General features: G+C 37.1%; 1 protein-coding gene across 1 annotated transcript in view; it reads left to right on the plus strand.

Annotated features, from left to right (window-relative positions):
- Window positions 1–24435, plus strand: part of CTNNA3 (catenin alpha 3) — a 1821585-nt gene that overhangs the window by 1390802 nt on the left and 406348 nt on the right. The gene's annotated exons all lie outside the window — the stretch shown is intronic.

Consider the following 24435-nt stretch of genomic DNA (forward strand, 5'->3'; position numbering starts at 1 on the left):
CTGGCCATCAGAGAAATGCAAATCAAAACCACAATGAGATACCATCTCACATCAGTTAGAATGGCAATCATTAAAAAGTCAGGAAACAACAGGTGCTGGAGAGGTTGTGGAGAAATAGGAACACTTTTACACTATTGGTGGGACTGTAAACTAGTTCAACCCTTGTGGAAGTCAGTGTGGCGATTCCTCAGGGATCTAGAACTAGAAATACGATTTGACCCAGCCATCTCATTACTGGGTATATACCCAAAGGATTATAAATCATGCTGCTATAAAGACACATGCACACATATGTTTATTGCAGCACTATTCACAATAGCAGACTTGGAACCAACCCAAATGTCCAACAATGATAGACTGGATTAAGAAAATGTGGCACATATACACCATGGAATACTATGCAGCCATAAAAAATGATGAGTTCATGTCCTTTGTAGGGACATGAATGAAGCTGGAAATCATCATTCTCAGCAAACTATCACAAGGACAAAAAACCAAACACCGCATGTTCTCACATAGGTGGGAATTGAATAATGAGAACACATGGACACAGGAAGGGGGGACATCACACACTGGGGACTGTTGTGGGGTGTGGGGAGGAGGGAGGGATAGCATTAGGAGATATACCTAATGTTAAATGACGAGTTAATGGGTGCAGCACAACAACATGGCACATGTATACATATGTAACAAACCTGCGCATTGTGCACATGTACTCTAAAACTTAAAGTATGATTAAAAAAAATAAATATGTGCTTACTTCTTTTTCATATTTCACAACCGACCAGTGAATCGGCTGTTCTATATTTTATTTTTTGAGCTTGGAATCATGTCCCATTTAACCAAGCATGCAATATTTATTTGATGGTAAAGATTCAATTCTGCAACATCATATGAACGTTTCTGATGAAAAACAGCAGGAGGAATAGCTTGTAATATGGGTCCTTGTAACTCAGTAATTTAATTTACAGTCCAATTACTTGAGCTTCATGACTTACAGGGTATTATATGAAGTAAATAAAGTTTCTTCGAAATTAATTTTTCAGTCTGAAAACACTAGACACTTTTCAAGTATATTTGATATAACTCTATTTCTGTGAGGAAAAAAAGTATTAAATTGTTCTTGTCCAGGTGTGTGTGATGCACATTCACTCATTTGCCCATTGTTCAACTGTTCATTCATTCTTTCATTTGTATTTTGACATGCAATAGTACTTTTGTAGTAGGTTTTTTTTTTTTTTTTTTTTGCTTGAAACATGTTCAAGCCCTAGGGTTTCTATAGGCAGATCTAAAGACTGGTGCGCCAGGCAGTGCCACATATTATATTCCATTATAGACTGTGACAGTTAATTTTATGTGTTCATTTGAGTAGGCCACAGGGTGCCCAGGAGAAATTGTTTTGGGGTGTTACACTGTAAGGCTGAGATTTGCATTTGAATCAGTGACTCAGTATAGTAGATTGCAATGCCCACAATCACCCCTGCCAAAGTGATTGGTATCATCCAATCTATTGAGGTCCCAGAATAGAGCAAAAGGTAGAGGAAGTAAGAATTCATCCCTCTTTGGCTGGGCGCGGTGGCTCACCCCTGTAATCCCAGCAATTTAGGAGGCTGAGGTAGGTGTATCACCTGAGGTCAGGAGTTCGATACCAGCCTGGCTGATATGGTGAAACCCCATCTCTACTAATAATACAAAAATTAGCAGAGTGTGGTGGCACATACCTGTAATCCTAGCCACTCGAGAGGCTGAGGCAGGAGAATTGCTTGAATCCAGGAGGCAGAGGTTGCAGTGAGCCGAGATCGCGACATTGCACTCCAGCCTGGGCAACAAGAGTGAAACTCCTCAAAAAAAAAAATTATATATATATATATATGTGTGTATATATATATGTGTATATATATGTGTGTGTGTGTGTGTGTGTGTGTGTGTATGAATTTACCCCTCTTTTTCCTGCTTCACTGCTTGAGCTGGAACATCTCATCACATTTCTCCTGCCCTTGGACTGGAATTTACATTACTGGTTCTCCTTGGTTCTCAGGCCTTCAGATTCAGGTTAAATTACACCACCGGATTTACTGGGTCTCCAGCCTGCAGAAGGTATATCGTGGGCTTCTCAGCCTCTGTAATTGCATGGGTCATTCCTCATTTATATGCACATAAAATGGTTCTGTTTCTCTGGAGAACCTGACTAATACACAGACTTAAGTAATAAAATGGACTATGAAATTTCAGGAAAGAATTCCTGTGATCATCACGAAAGACTTCTCTATGGACAACAAGTCTGAGCTGCACTGATTTTAGAAGGAAAAGTGAGAATTTTCCCAGTAAATAAGGAGTTGAATTGACAAGGATTCAGAATGACTTATAATGGTAGAGAAGCACAATAACATCACAGCTAGGTACCCTTCAGCATGCTCAGGTGTCTTGTCTTAGCTGCCACTTGATACTACTTAATCTAACATTTAAGTATGGTGTATCCCTCGGTTTGAATCTCACATCTGCTACTTACTAGGTTTATAACTTGGGAAAATTATTTAAGCCCTGGCTTGCCATTTATAACATGACAATAATAATGCTCACCTTGAAGCTTTCTTATCAGGATTGAATACAATATGCTAAAAGCCATCAGCACAATGTGTAACACTTAGTAGGCCTACAAATAAAGGATTGTTGTCATTATTGATTCTTACCCCCTAGACACCTACCTTTGATTCTTACCCCCTAGACACCTACCTTTTGGCAGAGATCACACTTGAAATATTATTAGCATGGCACAATGTCAGTATTAAAAGAATGTCTATGTATTAAATATTAAAAGAATGATGATGTTAGATTCCCATTATTGACATTCCCTCATTAGAAATAATTTTCTTTTCCATATTTCAAATCATCTTTCCTGAGTAAGTAACTGGTATTTCTCTCATAAAATGATTGAAGGTAAGAAACAAACAGAGATAACATCTTAGTTATAATGCAAGGTGACATAATAAAATGAGAAACAAATACATAGTGTTTATAAATTGACACATAAAATGTAAATTATGGCAAATTATTCTTGATACAGTTTTAAGAAAATTTATTTAAAAGCCAATCACAATTCTTTTCACATTCTCTTTCTAAATATCAATATACACAATGGAAAAAATTTTAAAAATCATATTATAGGGTCCTAAGAATTGCACTTGAAGATTTTTAAAGGGAGAGAATAAGATTAGAGATAATATTTTCGAGGGAAAATTTATAGGGTAATTGATTCTGGAAGGCAAAATTTGAACTACAATGGCAAAGAAATATATGCCACATGTGTAATGAAATTTCAGGAATTTTTTCCCTGAAGGACATTTCTAAATTCTTTAGGTCCTTAACACCTTAATGTATCTATTTTAGCATGGATAGTGATAAAAAATTGCAATCTCAGGATCATTTTAAATGTTCCAAAAATATTTTTTGACACAGAATAAGAAAATAAAGTAAATTTTCCTATAAAATTTAGGATTTGCAATAAATGACTGTTTCCCTACTGTGAAGAACATCAGTTCCTTATGTAACACAATTTATTCACTGTATGTGTAGAAAATTGATAGCGGGAACATTCCTATTTGTCACATTCACAGTTGCTGGCTTTTAAACTTTTAATTTCTTACTGTTACTTTGCAATCAAATTTAGTGTTGTCGCTTTGAAATAAATGCTGGGTCACATTCAGTTAGTTGGATTTTGACATTGTTTTCCAGGAGTCAAGAGGTGGCTGAAGTTCCTGAGGGCCTAAAAATAGTTCTGAAACAGAAGTGTACACCCTAGGGGCTTGATTATCTTTGTGAGCATGCAGTTGTATTTTCAACACAATTAGCTGCCTAACTGTTTGACTAAACTTTTCTATGTATTTGCACATGTAAGTAATTATGACAGAATTAAAATCTGAAAAGCTCTCTGCCTACGTTGTTTTCCCTTATGAATAAGACTAAAAATACATATTGAAAAGAATTTTATTTTGTAAACTCATTCACTGAATGAACAAAATATGAAAGGATTTTTTAAAATGTATTTCTTACCCCCCAAAAAGAAAGATACTAGAGACTATGATTAAACAAAAAGAAGTTGCAACAATCTGCTGGCACCCTTTCCGGTCTGATCTCCCGCTACCCCCAATACACATGTGAATTTAATGTACATCTATTAATATGAATTTATAAATATACATTAATTTAGTGTACACTAACAATTAATGGCCATTACAGTTTATCTTTATTTATAGTTTCAGTTTATATATTTTACCCTTCAGTGTATTATTTTCCTATAACTTATGCAGCATTTTATGTACATTCACTTTTTATATGACTCATGCCTTATATACCTATACTGAACCTAACTCTGAACACATTTAATATGAGTAAGTGTACTTTTTGAATATGAATCTGCCCTTTCTACCAGTCCCATAGATGGAGGCCAGATTGTATGGTATTTATAAGTACTACCTGTGCCAAATGTCGAGTAGCATCATCTGCCTTATATGAAACTCTTATTGGTTATGTAGATGAAGGATGTGCATAAAGAGTGATGAGAGCATTGTTAAGAGTGAAGCATAACATGTAGATCAAGTATTAGTGTCCTTCACTTTACCCATTCCTGCTGTTTGATACATTCTCCTCTAAGTGTTAAAAGGATCTTCTAAGTTGCATGGTAAAGTATCTTGTAATCCAATGTTGTCATTTACACCCAAGTATTCTTTCAAAATTTTAAAGGGCACTCTGCACTTGTATTAGTTGGATTGAGCTTGTTCATTTTACAAAATTCTGACTCAGTTCTCTAAAGTTTGCATCAATTACGTTAAACAATGCAGGCTTTTAAAATTGAGTAATCATTTTTATCAGTCATTTTTTAACAGTGGCTATTTTCATGCATGGTTAAGTGTGATTTTGGCTGTTAAATCCTTCTGCTCGAATGAAATAAGTATTTTAATTCAGCAATCTGAAAATCATCAATAACAGACATTGCCTTGCCCTTTTGCTCTCCCAATTTACCTAATCAGTTCTCATTTTTTAATATGAGCACATAACTATTTCAAACAGACAATTGTCAGTCCTAGATTTAATGATCTCTAATAGCAGGACCCCATTTAGGGTCCCTTGGTAGTTCTTGTGGCTAAACAGCCTCAGAGTCAAGAAGGCATTCCTTACAACTTGGTTAGAGCTGCACTCTTTGCCTTTAGATTTGCTTGCAGGGGAGATGTAGAACAGGTGAGCATCTTCCTCAGAACAACCCTTCATTGTCTTCATTGAAAACAATTATTAAGAAGCTCATTGTTGGCCAGGTGCAGCGGCTCATGCCTATAATCCCAGCACTTTCAGAGATCAAGGCGGGAGGATCCCTTGTGCCCAGGAGTTCAAGACCAGCTTGGGCAACATAGGGAGACTCCTCGGCTCTGCAACAAAAAGAAGCACGTTATTTTTTCTGCAGGCAAGAGATGAACAACTCATCTTTACTCTTGTTTGCTAGTTTCTATTCTTTGAAATTGTAAAATCAAAACTGTCATTCAAAGTTTTGCACATAGAAGGTACCCAGCACATTTTTAATGTTTCTTTTTCTTTCACCCTTTAATGTAGAGAAAACAGTCAATACTAAACAAAAACCAATAAGCATGTAGCTGAGGGACTACAGTCATTCCTGATTATTGTAAGTGTATTTGCACTCCTGCCTTTTGTATGCCTATTCTTATTTTAATGTTTGCTTTTGGTCCCAAAATACTCATGGGGATTTCTGTGGTGATTTCTGAAATTCTTCCTCTGTGTAGCTCCCTCCTCTCTGGGACAGTGCCTCACAAATCCAGCTATCCCACTCTTGCAAATCTGACATCTTTCCACAGCTGAGGAAGACTGCCAGGCTCTGTTTGGGTTTACTTCTCTGTGATTTGGTCCAGAAAATATCTCCAATGTTTTGTTGTAAAATTATGATGTCTCAGAAGTTGTAAAATTATGACAGGGTATCTTCATTTGGCTGTGCTTGGTTCTACCTTAGTTCCTTTTGAATCTCCATATCCAGTTTAAACATGATGATAAACTAATTAAAGCAAACTGAAGGCCGACCGGCATGCATCGGGTTAAATGATGGCTTCTCAGAGCATCTTGTCATCATGAAACTGAAGAGTTCCCTGATCCCCCTTGCAGGACGTGGAACAGGGTTGTGGCTCACTTGTTCAGTTGCCACCGCTGCTCAAACCCCTTGCAGGAAGGGGAGCATGCAGACGGGCAGGTGCAGAGGCTGGGGCCAGTGCTTTGGGCTCCGGCCCTGTGGTAGTGTCTAGGGGTGGGTGCCTACAACCCCAGTGTTACAATGCTGTCTTAGCCTTGCTGTCTGCACATGGCTCTAAGTGTTAACCAGTTCAGTGGACTCTCTGCCTTTTTGCAAGGGCAGAAGGCCAGAGTGACAGCTTTCTGTATCCTCAGCTCTTGCCCAGTGTCCTGGAAGAATTGGATTACACATGGACTTGAAGGATGAATGTGAAGTTTGTTTGTTTGTTTGTTTGTTTGTTTTTTGAGATGCAGTCTCACTCTGCTGCCCAGGATGGAGTGCAGTGGCATGACCTCAGTTCACTGGAAACTCCGCCTCCCAGATTCAAGCGATTCTTCTGCCTCAGCCTCCCAAGTAGCTGGGATTACAGGTGTGTGCCACCACACCTGGCTAATTTTTGTATTTTTAGTAGAGATGGGGCTTCACCATATTGGCCAGGCTGGACTGGAACCCCTGACCTCATGATCTGCCTGCCTCAGCCTCCTAAAGTGCTGGGAATTCAAGCAAATGTGAAGTTTTATTCAGTGGTGGAGGTGACCCTCAGTGGAATGGATGGGGAGCCAGAAGTGGTGATGGAGTGGGAAGATGATCTTCCCTTGGAATTGGGCAGTTCAGCCACTAAACTCCTCTCTGACCACCCCCAGCCAAAATCCTCTCAGCACTCAGACATTCCCCCCCTCTTCTCTCTTTCTCTGCTGTGTCATTCTGCTGTTCATCTGCTTGTCTTATCTCCTCATCTGCTGGTCTGTTCTGGAGCCTGGGATACAGGATAGGGACGTGGCAGGCCAAAAGGCAACTTTTTGGGTGAGAAAACAGAAATGCCTAGTTCTCATTTAGGGCCACGGGTGTCCAGGCTTGCGAGTAGGGTCTTTGCTGGGGAACCGCCCTCTTCTTCTTCTTCTTCTTTTTTTTTTTTTTGTTTGAGATGGATTCTCCCTCTTTCACCTAGGGTGGAGTGCAATGGCACGATCTTGGCTCACTGCAACCTCCGCCTCCTGGGTTCAAGCAATTCTTCTGCCTCAGCCTCCCTGAGTAGCTAGGACTACAGGCACATGGCACCACGCCCAGCTAATTTTTTTTTTTTTTTTTTGTATTTTTAGTAGAGACAAGGTTTCACCATTTGCCCAGGCTGGTCTCGAACTCTTGACCTCAGGTGATCTGTGCCCCTTGGCCTCTCAAAGTGCTGGGATTACAGGCGTAGACTGCCCTCTTCTACCCAGTATTTCCATCTCCTGTTCATATCATCACAATTAAATGGAAGTACAAATGGCATGTTAAAAAAATATATCAAATACAACCCTTGATGATTAAGCACATTTGGTTTGAATTCATAAAATAGATACTCAGTGTGGCAGATTAATTTATTGAGACATTAATTTGTATTTTGTTCTTACTGCTATTGGAATTACATTTACCTCCTGTATCATTAAAAATAAGTTTTTTAAAAGGAACCCTGTAATGTGGTCTTTTACCTCAGAGGCCTTTGTGCTGCAGGTTTAACGCAGAAGTTACCAGATACCCATAAGCCAAATAAGTCCTGACTTTTGTTTGTTCAGGTCTGGGCTCATTTATGGGATTTATGATGCATAGTTCAGGCAGGAGTATGGGAGTGCTTGGATTTCTAGGAAAGGTGACTAACTAGAGACTTCTGAGGGCTTATACCAGACTGGTTCTAGGTCCCTGAGAGAGTAGAGGTTGAAAAGCAGCTCTCTGCTCCCTCACAGTGCCCTGGGGAGCAGTGTATCTAGTGAAAAGGGACACTAAATACCAATGTTTTGGTCTCCAGTAAGTCACCATATTTTGGCAAAAGTCTCTTTTCCTAAGGTTGACACTTAAGTGCAGCTGGCAACATATATTCAGCAGGATTTTGGTTCTTCCCAAATGTCCAGAAGGGAGATACTCCTTCTGCCGACTCCCTCCCACCAACCAGGATTTGTTCTTTTCCTGGTACTTGTTTGTTTTGCAAGGTTTTGTGTAGTCTCTTCTCTGCATTTACAGCTCAGCCAAAGATTCCAGGAAATCTGTATAGAGATTTCTGGAACTCTTTTAATACATACTGCCCTCATCTCTGGTACAATGCCCTACAAATTCCAGCCGCCTCACCTCCTCCAACTGAACTTTGATCTCTGTCTCTTCAGCTAAGTATGATTGGCATGCCCTGCTTGGGTTTCCTCTGCCCGTGTCTAAATCTAGGAAGTGCCTCCAGGCAGAAATCCTGGGCGATTGTAGGACATTCCTCATTTGTTCCACTCCTCATTGCAAACACAGTTCCTTAGTGTCTGTTTTCCAGTGCCTGAAAAGAGCTGTTGCACATATTTTTCGAGTTTTCCAATAGTTTATGGCTGGCAGGCTGATCTGCTACCAGTTATTCTCAAAGCCAGAAGCAGTAGGGTGATATTTTAAAAACAGATATAAGTGTGTGATTCCTCTACTTAGAGCTCTTCAATGGTTTTCTGCAGCACTTAGAAAAAGATTCAAAATCCTTTGTGAGGCCTGTTCTGAGTGTGTTCTGGGCCCTATCTACCAGCAGAGCTTCACCTCAGCCACTGTCATTTTCACCCACTGTTCTACCTAGTCTCACTTTCAGTGTGCCAGGGTGCCACGCACATTCCCAAATCAAGACCTTCAAATGTCAACTTGGATATAATCCATCTGACTCATGTGTCCACTCCTGAACTATTCAATTGTAGATGAGAGTGCACATCACAGCCTGGTCACTAGGACACTCGTATAGCATACGCACATTTCCTTGGCTTCAGCATAAAGAGTATTATTTGGAGCCTTTTGGTACTAGTGGACAAAGGTTAAAATACGGAGAATTTTTAAAAGTTTATTGTAAACACAGTACTTTGGCAATAGAAAAGACACTCTGAGAGTATAAAAATATGTTATATCTTTGTTTATGGAAATGATCAGTATTTTGAAATTTAAATCTTGGCATTTAAGTAGTTACCATAAAAAAGTATTCATTGCAGGTTTTCAAAAATGTATGCAACTAATTATATTTAGTAAAAGAATACATTTAAAGGAAATAATAAATAGAATTGTTGAGAATAACTTGAATGATTCTAAAACAGGCTAAGAGTTTTTTATTAGTTTCACTTTCTAATTTTATCTATAGTTCACTTTAATTACACAGTTAAGTTACTTCTTAGGATTTCCACCAAGTCCAACCCTCTTCTACCTCCAACCTTTAAATATCAGCAGCCCCCTAAGGTATAAATTTACCTTTAGTTTTTATGTTTCATTCGGTAACTTAATAGAATGGACAATCTTGATCCCAATGGAAACATGACTTTTCCAAAATTATGTTTTGCAGAAAGCTCTTCTAACATGTTATACTATTTTTTTTTCAAATCTATATCTTATTTTTTACCTATTCAACAAAGATGGTCCAACATAATTAAAAATCATTGATCAGTTTGGTAGAAGCTGGACTTGGGCTACCATGTAAAACTCAAGGGCCACTATTCATATCATAATCTATGGGAATGAGGACTCCTGAAGCTGTACAGAGCATAATCTGGCTGGCTATTTGTGATGGGCATTGGTCTGGAAGGCAAAACTATTGCATTTAAAGAGAGAGTTATTTAATTGCATGTTTGATGTCTTAATAATAATAATGGAAACATGATTTTTAAAGGCCAAATTTTGGAAGCTGTTGATAATAGCACATTTCTTGGCCAAAAGAATATTTTCTCAGCCACTTTAACAAAAGTCTAAATGAAAAGCTTCATTTGCATTACTGTTCTTTATTTCTGTCTATTCTCTCCTTTGGCAATATTTGGCAATATTTTCTCTTTTTCATGGTGTTACAAGAAGCATCTTTAAATTACTAGGTCAAAAGTATTTTTACAGATGTATTAGAAGATATGGAATATTATATATAAAAGGAAAATGTGTTTTTTTATTATCAGGAACAGAATGTCTCAGGCTGGGTTAGGGATGAGAGAACCAAGACCTGCACCAAAGTCCTAGTGATACGTAGACAGCCAACCTGTCAATGTGTCATGTTCCTCAGGGCAGCTAGTGGCCAAGGGTTGTGGAGATAACTTAAGTGACCAGGAATTGAGGAAGCTAAGGCAAGAATTTGTAAGATTCACATTCAGTTTACACTGGCTGAATGGCAATTTTGTTTCAGATGGTATGCTTGGTAACATTGACATATATTAATTAGACATTATTTAATGCCAAGATAGACATCAAAAGGAGAAATTTGCCAACCGGCTACAGGCAGGAAAAATTAGAACCAAGTAAGCAAGAAAAATAAGTGCATAAATGTGTAGGGTAAATCAAAGCCAAAGATCACAACTAGAGGGAGACTTGGGGAAATTAAAACAGCAGCCTAAAGCCAGCAGGAGAATAACTGTGACTTACCAAAAGAAAGAATCTTCAAAATGAAGATGGTAGTGATAATAATGGTCATAGCGATGGTCAACAAGACTTATATATCAGGTGCTAGACTAGGCATTTTATATGCAATGCTGCGTAAAACCTCACAACAACCCCACAATGTAGGTATAATGTAGGTTTGATGATGGGTCAGAATGTCAGCTTTATTATTGGAGCTGCATTGGAGAGTGCAATGAATTCTGTGAATCAACTTGAATCCTAATGACCTTCCTAAATAGTTTTCTCTCGGTATTAAATTCATCCACTCAACATCTACTCCTACCCACAGAAGAACAGAAACGGTGATTTTAATTCATGCCCTTTCTTAGTCTCACAAATAAATACTCTCTTCCTTTGAAGAGTGGGGGTAAGAAGCAAAATAAGTTTTTTGGTGTTTTATGTTTGTTTGTTTTCTTTTTTCTGGTTAGAAATTGCATCTGAATGCTAGTAACAGACATTCCAAACAGTGAATTAACCAATGTAATTGTTTTATTTTTGTCTAATGGCAAGAAATTTGTAGGTGTATGGTTGGTGGCATTAAAATATCAGGGCAAAGGATTTTGTGATTCTTTTAGGTTTTCCCTGGAAGCTAAGATATAGCTGCTTAAACAATTATGTTCATATTCTATGTTCTAGAAAAACAAAAGGCAAAAGGCAAAGTGTTGCAAACAAGTTTAGTTTATCCCTACATCCCATCCCCTATCTTATACAAAGAGCTTTTCTCTGCATTTCTACCCAAGGACTTCTACATACACCTTACTGACCAAGATCACATGATTATCCCTAGCTGAAAAGTAGGCTTGGTGTGTAGATTTTAACTGGGCATATTGCTTCCCTCAATTATTGGGATTCTGTTAATGTAAAGGGAGAGTAAATATTGAATCAGTAAGTAGCTCTATGGGAAATGTTACTCCAAGAGTGTTTTTCTTGAGGTGAAGTTCTCTTTTAAAAACATGAATAAAACACTAAACACTTGATTTTTTTCCCATTTGATTATAACCAAGTGATTGTTCCCATTTTTATTATTCTTTCCATTTATAGTTGTGATATCCAAGGCTCAGAAGAGCTAAGCAACTTGACCAAGTTCATACTTTATAAAAGTGGATTTATATTCAAACCTAAAATTGACTCATTTAATAACTCGATTTCTTAAGTATTTGCTAGCTCCTTTCTTTCTCTCAGGAGTAACTCAAGGGCTGGCAATGCATGAACAAGTGCTCTTAAAGTAATAGGGAAAGAGTACTGAACCACAAAAAAAAAAACAAAAAAAAACAAACAAAAAAAAACACAGTTCTGCCTTTAAGGTGCAGTGATGTGAAGTTGAAATACCACTGTGGCTCAGAAAAGTTTTATGCAAGAAGGTTCTCAAAAGATGTTTCTGGATTGTATGCATCAGAATTATTTTACCAAATATCTAGGAACAGACCCTGGTAACTGCAACACAATTAGCTTCAAAGAGCATTTACATGTGCATACTAAAACTTGGGAACCACTCAGAGAGGGTGAGATCAGTTTCATCTAAGCATGGAAGAATTTTTAGAAGAGGTGGTTAATCTAGTTGTTGGAGAATAGGGATGACCTAGAAACATGGAAATAAAGTTTCACTTAGAGGGCATGGATGTGGGCAATAGCATGGATGAGGAAAAACACGTGGCATATGGATATTGGAGAGGAAGCTTGGCGTGCACAGAGAGCTGGGAGCAATCAGATCAAACTGAAGGAAGACCAGAGTAATTGGTATCTATGGATCACAATGACAGAATACAAAGAAAGATGGGTGCACTTGTCTCAAAGACCTTCACATAGGTGGAGAGATTATTATTGACCACTGGGATTATAGAGTATGCATTATATTTAGAAGAAAATCTCACTTATCCAAATTAGTGTGCACACATATACACACATATATATATATATATATATCTCCCAGCAACTCCACCTGCAAATGATCTTACTCAGCTGATTCCACTAACTATTCATAGATGACTTGGTTGATCTAGGGACAAAGGGCAAGATAAAAACCCTGCTATCCCACTGGGCCAGCTGCAAAGGAAGCTTCATTTTGAAAATAAAGCTTCATGGGCAAAATAAATAAGGGCCTGTACAAGGAATTGGGGCTCTGCAGATTATTTTAAAACTTTCAACCAATGTTTTCAACCACATACCATAATGCTTTCCACCTCTTTCATATTTTGCTTTGTCTTTTGTCCACATAGTTGCTGGCATGCACTTATTTAATAAATATCCAACTTTATAAAATAAAAGGAGAATCTATTAGTGAATGCAATTAAATATTACTGTTATTGATTTAGTTAATGAAAATCGTTGAGAGCTTTCAGAGATCATTTTCATAACCTTGACAGAAAATTCAAATGTCCTTTCCTACAAAACACCATAGAAATAAATCACTGTGCATTCCTTTACTATTTGTGTTACTGACATTAAATCACACTAATTTGATAAAATAAATTATAAAATGTCTTTTTTTTTTTTTTTTTTTTTTTTTTTGAGGCAGAGTCTTACACTGTCACCCAGGCTGGAGTGCAGTGGAGTGATCTCAGCTCACCGCAACTTCCACCTCCCGGGTTCAAACAATTCTCCTGCCTCAGCCTCCTGAGTAGCTGGGATTATAGGTGCCTGCCACCATGCCCAGCTAATCTTTTGTATTTTTAGTAAAGACGGGGTTTCACTAGGCTGGTCTTGAACTCCTGACCTCGTGATTCACCCCCTCGGCCTCCCAAAGTGCTGGGATTACAGGTGTGAGCCACCGCACCCGGCTTAAAATTTCTTTTTATAAGTGTTTCTATGAAAATTGTATCATAAACAAACCCAAATAAATGAGGAATTATGTAGAAATGGCAAAACTTGACTAACCATGAATTTAGTTTGTGGAAAAAAAATTATTCAAAGGCATGTGCTGGCCATCAGTTAGTGAACTAAGAAGTACTCTTAGAAACGTCACCATTTTCACTGTATTTTAATGTATTAAACTTGCATTAAGTTTCCAAACTTAAAATTTGTATTTTATCTTATTGTCTAACTGATCATTAGACTATGTTAATAAAATTTCACTTACAATTGATATAAGCATGAATGTCTAGAAAAATAAAATTATATTTTGAATATAATGCGAAACTGAACTAATTTGTTTTTGAATATGTGTGCATTTTATGAACTTTCATCTATCTTATGGGTGCTTTTAAGATCACTAATTAGTCTGCTATTCAATTCTTTTTAAGTAAATGTTTTGTCTAAATTTTATTCTGCCTTCGTCATTTATTGAGAAAAGTTCATAGGTTTTGGTCTAGACAACAAGTTAAATTTATATTACTTGTTTTAAAAAATAATTATCTGTCAACTGGATAATTGAAATTTTAAATAAGTATTAGAAGTTAAATATAGCAGGTCCTTGAATAATATCATTTTGTTCAACTCCTGTTGTTATAAACAATGATGGGGGGAGAAAATCAGTTCCCACCTGGGCCACTGTCTGTGTGGAATTAGTACATTCTCCGGTGTCTATAGGGGTTTTTTCCTGGTACTCTGGTTTGCTCCCAAATCCCCAAGATGTGCACATTAGGTTAACTGGCTTGTCTACATTGTCCCAATCAGAGTGAGTGTGGGTGTGTGTTTAGTACTTGCTGTGTGTGATGGAATGGTGTCCTGTTCAGGGCTGGTTCCCTTCTTGTGCACTGAGTTTCAGGGATAGGCTCCAGCCACCCGTGACCCAGACTGGAATTAAAAAATTAATGAGTTAATTAATATATATTACTGTAAAATAAAAGTTCATAAAGTAGACAATAATCCCACAAATGCACTACATAAAATGATGCAGTACAAAAGTGCTCAGGGAGCCAACCCTGTTCATGATTGTTTTCGAACTGCATGATAGAAGAGCCCCTCTTTACAATTTTCACTTTTGCAAATATTTATTCTTAGATTTAACCCACCACGTTTACCACCACTGTCACTCACTGATTCACCAAAAATTGGGTAAACCATTATTTTATTTGTTTTTGTTTGTCTTTCTTAATGGTAAGTATAGCTCACATTTATTTCAATACTCAATATTGAAAGTCTCTTCGTCTTATTTAGAAGTTCGTTGATATTTTTGTGACCAGAAACATGTCATGGGAGCTTAGCTCTTGTTTATATCAATTAACCTTCGTTAAAATTGATTTTGTTAAAGTTGCTGTTTTCAAGAACCTATCAATAATGTTAAGTGAGGATTTCCTACAAGTTATGGTATTAAGATGAAGGGAATAAAGGGGTGACTGACTTTAAAATCTTTTCAGACTGGCTTAAGATAGTATTGTTTATTTGCCTTCATGCTTTAGATTTTTATCATGTTGTAGGAAATATGGGCTTCAGCTTTTCCAGTTCCTAAGAGAATACACTTGTTACCTTTGTTTTGAGGATGAAATATTACAGAATAATTTCTCCTTAGGTCAGAATCTCATTTAATAAGAAATTTTTAACATATTGCCTTTTATCAGCCTCATCCTTCTCTGTAACATCTGGCTTGAGAAATAAGTAAGTTGAAAATAGTCTTTGTGGTATAAATCTGAAATACCAGAAAGAATTAGCAAGTGTATATAAACAAAACCAAGTTACGATCAGTGTTCAAACCATAGCACTTATTTACACACACACACACACACACACACACACACACACACACAAGAGAAGTCAGACTTTTAGAGCCCCTTGCCTCTGGATTGGTTCAAACACAGAGCCCTTTCATACTTGTCATTCAACTCCTTTGAGACTTTTGTTGTTCATAAAATGGGTATAAGACCTTTCCTTCATGGTTGTTGTAGATACCAGAGGCAGGATATACAAAATCTGTCTTACATCTCTGGTCCGTATTTTGACCTAATATCAGTCAGCTGTCATTATTAATAATGAAATGGGACCAGGATAGAAGATACATTCTTTAGTCATCAGGGATTGTGGCGTTAGAACTGGGAATCTGGAAACCTTAGTAAAACTGGTATTTACTTAAAAATCATTTGTAGTTAAGGAGGAAAATTATTTCTAGTAGAGGGAAAAAAAGGAGCAATAAGCTATCTCAGTAAAATTTATTAATTAAGAAATAACCACGGTGTACTATTACCCTTGAAAAATGTAACCTTTGCCTCCTTCAGTTTTTTCCATATCTTCTTGGAGATGAAAAGGTAAGTCCATGAAAAAGTGAAAAAGTAACCCACCACACATCATAAGTTTCTTTCTAAGAACTGTCACTTTCCTTCTATTTTAAAGGGGACTTATTTTTGCAATGACAGACACACCTGAGTGCAAAAGCAGATGCTTAATTATGAAATGATTTTTTAAAAACTGGATTTTTACTGTTTTTTATTCTTGTGACTTTTATCCAAGTGATGCTAAAGATTGGCTTGAAATTTATAAGTATTGTGTTCAATCTTGTAAAAGACAGTTTGAACACTAAATTAATTGTTTTTATATAAATAATTATTATTGAAATGTTAGTACCTGTGAAGAAGTTCAACTCTTATTTTATTCAATCAATAATATCTCAAATTTTATAAGATATTGAAGCTCAGAGAAGTGGAAAAACTTATTGAAGATTCTATATTCTAATTGGAGGAAATTGAGATCTTGTCAAAGTATATTTGACCTTAGAGTTTTCTCTGCCATACTTCAAGAATGTCCCCTTGAGGGAAGAGAAGAAGAAAAGGAAAAAAGAATGATATTGGATCATGATAATTAGGAACTGATGGTCAATGAGAGCATAATCACACAGATGTTTTCCACACATGATATTTTAAAATTTTTAAATTAATTTTTGCTACCTATAATTAGAAAGATTTTATATACAAATCTAATTTCTAGCCTTTTTAAAAAAAGATACATTTGGCAACCTTGAGCCTTATTTCATCATGGCGTCATCACTTATGAATTAGCTAAAGCTGGGGTGGAGCTGCCTTCTTTATCTAGGACATGTAGTCTTGTGCTCAATGCTGTCCCTGGGCCAGCTTCACTCATTCATGTTATCTGTGCAGCTCCTGGGGGAGAACATGTGAGCTATGATGGAACAGGGGCCGCTGCTGAGATGTTTCCTATGACTGTGGAAGGCTAAGTAGCCTGCATACACTGGTAATCCTATGTATGTATGTATGAGTATATTTATTTTTGCTTCAATTCTCTGTTAGACCTGAAGTTTCTGGGCCAGGGAGGATGAGACAGTTTGTATGTCTCATACTCAGGAATTAAAATAGAGCAAAGAAATCTGAGGGCCTCCCATTTAACCAAATTCACCTTGTAGACAAGGGAAATATTTGAGTATTCATTATTTTTCTGACCCGTTTGCCTTCTTGTAGCTATTAGAGAATGGAGGAGTTTAAGATGTAATGAGTGAAATGTGTACCAGGCTCTGAATCAGGCTCTTATGCTTTACTGCATGTATTCATTCACTTATGTGTTGAGTGTCTTTATGTCACTGTCGTGGCAGTTGCTGGAGATAGACACCTACCCTCACAGCCCAAGGCTTGAGAGAAAGACAAATAATAAGTAATCAAGTAAAGAAGTCACTACTCATGCAAACAGTTGTAGGAACTATAGATACGTGGTCAGAGAAGGCCTCTCAGAGTGGATGACATTTAGGATGAGAGTTAAGAGGAGAAGGAGGCAGACACTGTACAAGCTGGGAGAAGAGAACTCTAGGCAGAGGATCAACAGCAGCAAAGGCCTTGGGAACACTGTTTTATCTCACAGCTTTAGAGTCTGAAAACAAAGTTAATGCAATTGCAGCCTACTTGAATAAAAGGAAGATGATATTGGCAAAGTGGACAAACCATGGTGAAGAGTTGGTAAGTTCATTGGAAACTCTCATTTAATCCTCCCCCAGACACTGTGAAACAGAAGCAAATCTTAGGCAAAAGAATCATCCAGACTGATCACTTATTAGCTATCTATCTTGGTACTGGTTTTAATCTTATTTGAGCTTCAAAGATAATAATACCCACATCATAGGACTTTTTGTCAGAACTAAAGGCTATATGCCATGCAAAGTTTTATGGGAATGTCCAGCCCATACATAGGAAGTGCTCCGTAAATGACAGGTTTTATTATTTTAAATAAGGAAGGGGGAAGACACACTCTCTCTCTTCTCAATCTAGACTCTCTTCCTTTTCCTTCGTCTGGTAATGGTAAAGTTATGATGTGTGTGATTTCATTTTAAAGTTTATCATGGTCAAGGCTTGTGTCTAAGAATTACAGCAGGTAATGTGTTTGAGCTCCCTCCTCACCTCCTCCCACCTGTAACATTAGTTCTTTCCCCTTCTTTCTTCTGTCTAACAATTGGTGGTGGTTTAAAGAATCTGCAATCCCGCCGGGCACTGTGGCTCACGCCTGTAATCCCAGCACTTTGGGAGGCCAAGGCAGGTGTATCACGAGGTCAGGAGATCAAGATCATCCTGGCCAATATGGTGAAACCCTGTCTTTACTAAAATACAGAAAATTAGCCGGGCCTGATGATGCACGCCTGTAGTCCCAGCTACTCGGGAGGCTGGGGCAGGGGAATCTCTTGAACCCGGGAGGTGGAGATTGCAGTGAGTTGATATCATGCCATCGTACTCCAACCTGGTGACAGAGTGAGACTCTGTCTAAAAAAAAAAAAAAAAAAAATCTGCAATCCATGGGCTCAGAGTTTCTAAGGTTTATAACCCTCTGATTGTTTTGACAGCCTTCATATATACTCCCCCTCAATGTATTTACACACACACACAACACAACACACACATACACACACATAAACACACATTTGTAGATTGGGAAAGGAATCATGAAGCAGCTAAAAACACTGCTCAAAAATTTCTAAGAAAGATTGTTGCAGGCAAGTTAGGCATGTACCTGATAGCTACCCCAGGCCTAACTACATAGTGAGACGTAGAAAATTTTAGGATTCGGAAACTTTGCCTTTAACTGAATGGGACCAGGAGGTGGGAAAGGAGACCAGCTACACAAGCAAGTGAGTCAGGAGAGTGTGTCGTGAATATTAAGCAGACACTTTTTAGATACTAGAGTACTAAAAAATGAGAAATATCTATTTCAATTAATTAGATGAAAATAATTATAACAATTACTAAAATAGCCTATATGTGGCTAATTATTATAACTACAAAAGCTCTTAGGCACACCCTTAATAGTGATACATAGCAGCTTTGTTTAGTTGTAAGTTTTACGTAATTACAACATTAAACTATATGTAGCTATACTTTACCTTCTGTTATTCAAGTAGCAAGTCATCTACCAAAACCCAACATTTAGAAGATAGAACATGACTTTTAAAAAGTCTTATCATCTACGTAAGGGTCAGGAGATGGGAGAAGTTAAAAATCAGGACCCTGAAATTCCCCAGGAAAGTAACTATCATCAGGGAACAACAAAAAAAAATTATTTTCCCATATTCCTTTTCCATATGCAAGAGTTCTATGCATATAGGAGCGCCATGTAGAAATTTTTAGTTGTGGTATCTTTCTGAGTCTAATATTAAAACTTCTGGCATTACTCTGTGCCTAATGTATTGCTGTATGTCACCATTGCGGGTTGAATACACATCACACACATGGTGAGGTTCTGCTGGAGCTTGCGGGTCAAGGCCCTGTCACTGTACTAAGTGAAATAAAGCACCATGCTACTGTTAGGACTGCTTATTCTTGTGGCTGTTTGGATCACTGTCATGTACTCTGTATAAGCTGATAGCTGCATATGGTTCAACCTTCTGATTCCCGTACTGACTGCTATGTCTTAAAAATGAAAAGTTTAGCCACAAAGGCTTCAGAAGCTCAGCTATTCAGCTTTGCCTTACACCTGTGATTCTCTCTAACTCTTTATGCTACTTTTAGCTAGTGCAACTTGCCATAGGAAAAAAATGCTGAAAACCTAAAATGACCATAAGAGCAACAAACTTTCTGATTTCTGTCATTCTTTTAACCAAGACAATTTTGAAGGTAGCTTTCTATGTGTTTGGATACTTGGTTCCTAATTAGTGATGTGCTCTCCGAGATCTGTAGAGCATCAGCCTTCTTTGGATATATATGCCTCAAGTATTCTACACAAGGTGGGAATATAGTTACCTTTTTCTAGTGATTCTGGGATACACTGTACCTACACTGTGATGATAGAATGTGGAGCATTATTGCATTTAGGACAACAATCTAGGAAAAAGTGAATTAATTCAACTTCCAAAAGTAAGAGTTATATATACTCACACCTATAATCCCAGCACTTTGGGAGGCCAAGGCAGGCGGATCATGAGGTCAGGAGATCGAGACCATCCTGGCTAACATGGTGAAACCCCGTCTCTACTAAAAATACAAAAAATTAGCCAGGCGTGGTGGTGGGCGCCTGTAGTCCCAGCTACATGGGAGGCTGAGGCAGGAGAATGGCGTGAACCTGGGAGGCGGAGCTTGCAGTGAGCTGAGATCACGCCACTGCACTCCAGCCTGGGAGACAGAGTCAGACTCCTCCTAAAAAAAAAAAAAAAAAAAAAAAAAAAAAGTTATATATAAACCAGTATTATTGCTCAACTGGAATATGGCCTAGAATAATGAGAAATAAATATTTGCTTTTTTATGTTACCCTCTTCAGGCATGATGAACACAGAATGAAACATTCTAGAAACTGAATTTAGCATAGCATAGATTTCCAAGGAATATAGGCCAAATTTAAAGACACACTTGATGGAATGTACCCCGTTTTCCAGACAAATTATCATCTATTATTGCCCAAATAAAGGCAACCTATAGAAATAGTTTAGGGTACAGAAATGGATGGTGGGGTACTGAACTAAATTTAGAATTAGGAGAGCTAGGCTTTGTCCATATGATGTCGGAGAAATCAACCTCTGTGGGCTTCGGATTTCTTCTCTTCTGTTAAAGGTGACGAATATCTTTATGTCAAAATCAGTTTACTATGTAAATATGTTGCAGACTAGAAAGTGGTAAAGTCATGAAAGATAGCACCAAAGGCTTAATATCTGATGTTTGCAAGAAAAAAAATGTAAAAATTATTCTAAGAAAGGCCATTGAGACTATTATTTTTTGCCTTTTTTTTTTTCTTTTTTTTTTGAGATGGAGTCTCACCCTGTCGCCCAGGCTGGAGTGCAGTGGTGTGATCTCAGCTCACTGCAACCTCCCAGGTTCATGTGATTCTCCTGCCTCAGCCTCCCGAGTAGCTGGGATTACAGACTCGCACCACCACACCTAGCTAATTTTATTTTTATTTTTATTTTTATTTATTTATTTATTTATTTTTTGTATCTTTGGTAGAGACGGGGTTTCACCATGTTGGCCAGGCTGGTCTCGAACTCCTGACTTCCTGATCCACCCACCTCGGCCTCCCAAAGTGTTGGGATTACAGGCATGAGCCACTGCACTTGGCCAAGGATATTATTTTTTGTCCCTCATTTCCCTACCTATATAAAGTTGGACTCTAACCTTTTTTTTTTTTTTTTTTTTTTTTTTGAGACAGAGTTTTGCTCTGCCACCCAGGCTGGAGTGCAGTGGCGTGATCTTGGCTCACTGCAAGCTCCGCCTCCCGAGTTCACACCATTCTCCTGCCTCAGCCTCCCAGCTAGGACTACAGGTGCCCGCCACCATGCCTGGCTAATATTTTGTATTTTTGGTAGATGGGGTTTCACCGTGTTAGCCAGGATGGTCTCGATCTCCTGACCACGTGATCTGCCCGCCTTGGCCTCCCAAAGTGCTGGGATTACAGGTATGAGCCACTGCACCCGGCCCAGAATCTAACCTTAATGATAGAATTTTGAGCTCCAGAGACGAAAAAAAAAGGCGTTATTAGAAGGGTCTATTTGTGTGTATGTCAGTGTGTGTGTCACTGTTATGATGACGCATAATGATTTCAAACACTGAGGTAAACTTTTGGTGAAAAAACTCATGAAGCATTTCAAATAAGAGCAGAGTATATATACTTCTAGGTCTCATGTTTTTACTGAGAAAGGTTCATAAACTTTACCTAAAGAGAGAAAATTTCCTCTAAAATGCCTGCATAAACACGTTTGTACAAAATAGATCATTAGTGGTTCATCTTAAGTAGATGTGGGTGATAGCCATTTTACTGTTGGTAAATGTAGGAATTTGTATAGAGAACTCTTTTTGAATTAGTTGAGAGTATGGGCCAAGTAGAAGAAATGCAAAGGCTGAAATAGCATATTAAGCAATTTGAGTTAACTTTTAGATAATTTGCCATTTCCCTTAAGTAGAGTAGGAAACAGATATTAAGGAAGAGCATATGTCAACTTCAATTTAAGAAGAAGCCAAGGTACCCTGATGAACTTCAAGTCACCCTGATTAATTTCATTTTAGAGCTTTGAAATATATAATAAAACACGAATTTTTATAGATGTTTATAATATAAGCAAATTAGCCTGTACAAGGGTTAGCCAAGAAAATTGTCTTCACTGACATAATTTGCTTTTAAAAAGATATGATAAAAATGTTTTCATGTATTGTGAAAAAATAGTGATGATTTTAAATATATGTAAGTATATCAAATATGAATGGAAACATTTTGTACTACTAGAAGCCAAAATAAAAAGATTGATTCAGAATTTCATAAGCTTGCAAAGAATTGACAAGTTTTTGTTTTCGTTTAGAAATTGCTATCTTTTTCAGATATTAATGGCTAAAAATGAAACCCTCTTTCAGGAATTTATATTCCTTACTCAAAAGTCTGAAATAAAGTCATTTGGTGTATTGGATTCAATGCAGATATACCCATTTTCAAATCTTAAACAGAAGTGAATTCTGTTTTTAAGTTTCGATATTTAATGCTTTTAATTTATTGAATCTCAAAATTTAGAAAAATATCGAATTCGCAGAACAAAGAGAAAAAGTTAAACCAAATGTGAAATATGATTATATCAAACAATGTATATTAATTTATGAACAATACCAAGAAGGAAAGGCACCCACCTTCAGGGCCTGGCTATTTTTTCTGGAACCATATAAATATTTTCATAAAATGTTATCTGATGGCACCTCAAATTTTCGTTTGCAAGAAAATGCAGGGTTATAGCAAAATGTTTAAAGCATAAAAATCCTGCCACCTACAGTATAAACAAAGATATGTTTTAGACATTATGCTTCAATGAAAACCCTGCTCAAATGAGACTTTGGTCTTGCAAATTAGTGTGTCAGTATGGCAACCCTGTCAACCTCTCTTCCAGGTATGCCTTAGGCACTAGTGCCCACTCTGGAAAACATTTAAACCAGCAGAGAGTGGCTGCTTAATGGAGCTGAGCAGCAGCCTGCATTTCTTGGCACATTTGACAAGGAAGTTCAATCTCAGTTAGTAAACCTTCTTTAAGAAACTAATGTTCTCCATTTGTGTATTTACAAAGGATATGTTTTAGACAATGTCAAAAAATGAATTATCAGGAAATAAACTAAAAATGAAACTTAAGTCTTTAGAGCAATAAAATGCGATACTTTTGATTTTTATGAAATTCATAACCAGTGTCACAGTTTGCAAATGAGAATCAACCATTTTCATTTATTCTCATCCTAAATCAAATTAAAATTTGGAGTTTGTCAATTTAAAAAAACAGCTAGTGGGAAAATAGCAAATCAGAATTTATCAGAAGATATTATGTCATCTCTCTGAATAATTAGAAGTGTTAAAGATGACTGGAGCCACTTACATATTCTGATATCAAGTTACGATATCACATAAAAGCATCTTTAGAATCGTGACTAAAAATTGACTTGTTCGTGTTTGTGGAACAAGTCTAATTTTTTAAGTTTCAATATACCTTTATTTAAAATAGTTAATGTCACACATGCAAATGATATGTAACATTTTCCAGATACTGTAATGATAAAACTTATTTTTAGTTCTTAATAATTTTTATTTTACATCATTAAAGAGTGCAGACTTCAACATGCACTCCTTTATGAATATATGAAAATCACATGTAAAAATTATTAACATAGCCATTTTACATACAGGAAGAAGGTCACATGTTTAACAGAAACTATTCTTGCTTCCTGTTCTGCTCTGTACTAGTTATATAACTTCAGATCTCTGTGTCTTCATCTATAAACTGGGAATATTAATAGTATCTAATTCAGAGGGCTCTTGTGAGGATTAAGTGAATTAATACATAAAAAATGCTTGCTGTTGTGCCTGACACGCAGGCTCAGTAACTGTTAGCTAATTTTTTTTGTTGTTAGTAATTTAGGGTCCAGAAAGAGATAAGTTAGACTTCAATTAACTTTTCTTTCAGCCTAGTTTTAAGCTCATTGCTTATTAAATCTCTTACTTTTAGAAGTATAATTGTTCTTTTTCTAGTGAGTGTCGTTCCGTGATGTACTTTTGTATGCAAAGCTTTCAGACATACAGAAAACCAGTCTTTAATTCTTTTTTTTTTTTTTTAACTCCACTATAATCCTTTGAACCAAATATTGCTATCTGTCTGGCAAGGGCAGACAAGTACACATTTTTGCAGAGCGTAAGTACTCGATGGTCGTTATGGTGAGATGATTTTATAGTACCATCTTTCAATTTTACCCTTGCATATGCCAGTATGAAATCATACAGTTTTGCCCTTTAAATCTTGTTTTATTGTTAAGTGGAGGCAGTATAAGGCAGTATGGCTTACTAGCAAAACAATAGATTAGGCACAGCCGTAAATTCTAATTTTGGCACCATCACCGATTCACTAAGCCCTTCTGTGCTGTAGCATAAAGTGCATTATTGAGAAACACCAGAGT

Source organism: Pongo abelii, chromosome 8, assembly GCF_028885655.2.
Source record: "Pongo abelii isolate AG06213 chromosome 8, NHGRI_mPonAbe1-v2.0_pri, whole genome shotgun sequence".
Classification (NCBI taxonomy): Eukaryota; Metazoa; Chordata; class Mammalia; order Primates; family Hominidae; genus Pongo; species Pongo abelii.